This window comes from Phaethon lepturus, unplaced genomic scaffold (genome assembly GCF_000687285.1).
Source record: "Phaethon lepturus isolate BGI_N335 unplaced genomic scaffold, ASM68728v1 scaffold21366, whole genome shotgun sequence".
NCBI classification, from domain to species: Eukaryota; Metazoa; Chordata; class Aves; order Phaethontiformes; family Phaethontidae; genus Phaethon; species Phaethon lepturus.
The window spans coordinates 20,435-21,754 of NW_010547869.1; positions in this window are offsets into that span (position 1 = coordinate 20,435).

Below are 1,320 nucleotides of genomic sequence, written 5' to 3' on the forward strand. Positions count from 1 at the left end.
CTGCTTTGCTGTCATTATTTTGCTATTTTCTTGGAGGGCAGCCATTTCATCTAAATGCTGGCTAGCTGCTGCCGGAGGAGGAATATCCAACAATTTGCTTTTCAATAGCTCTCAAAAGTTAGTGGTCAGCAGGCAGATGTGGATGATTGTTGCGATTATTCAGCGCTGGTTTCCACACTTCGGCACCGGCTTCCGAAGGGGACTAATTCAACTACCATTGCAGAAAGAGAGTTTCTTTCTTTATTTCTCTCCTTCTTTTAAAGCCCCCTTCTCCCCTAGACATGAACTTCCCCACAAGCACTTGTCAGGCTTCTAGCAGGAACCCTACAGCCATATTCGCTGGAAGATGGAGTCTGGGCAAATATTTAAGCTAGTTAACGTAAAACTGCTTTTTACAGCCTTCTGAAAGAGATACTCTGGGATAGAAACTCACGGGAAGTATGAGGTGGTGGGAGAGCGGGGAAAGGTGAGGGAGAACCTTGGGAGCATCCCGCCGGAGGTGGCCTTGGGACAGAAGGAGCAAGGATGCGATCTGAAAGAAAAAATGGTAATTTTTGTACGTTACTAACTCTGAGAATTGATTATTTCCCATCCTCTGCTTGGCAGTTTGGAAATCTCCCCACCTGTGCTTGGAGCTGGTGCCAGGGAGCACACAACCAGCCCGCAGCAGCACCCTGCTGGGAGCGGGGTGGGTGGTTTAGCTGCTCCAGGCTACAAAAGCCGTGGGACACGTGGGCATCAACCGGCACGTTGCGGCGTCCCCAGGAGAGGGTCCCTCCAGCAAACGCAGGCAGTGTTCGGAGCCCTGCGCCAGCAGGGCTGGAGCTGGGGGGCACTGGGGTGCGGCGAGCGATGCAAACCTCACCCCGCTTCAAAAGCCGCCTCGCAGAGCCCCGGGATGGATTTTGGCAGAAGGGGTTTTGGCGGGTCCAATGGTGCTATCGCAGCGATACGCCGGGTGGCAGGATGCCAGCAAAGGGGACTACAAGCTCCAGAAGAAATAAGGAAAACGAGGGTATTATTTAGGGATGCTAAATCCTTGAGTTTGTCGCTCTCTCGTCCCGCTCCCAGGGAAGGGGGAGCGCGCCGGCACTGGGGAGGGTTGCGCCGCAACCCTGCGCTGATGTAGAATATTTTTTGATCTTGGAAAGCCAGCTTGTTCAACCCAAACCACAGCAACGCAGCAGAATTAGTGGCTCCTACAGCCCCACTGGAAACGCGGCGTGCAGAAAAGACACCAAATCTGCTCCGATAAAGGGTATTTCTAAGAGCGGGAGTGTTGATGGGGGCTAAGGAAACAGCATCCCGCATCCCAGGGGC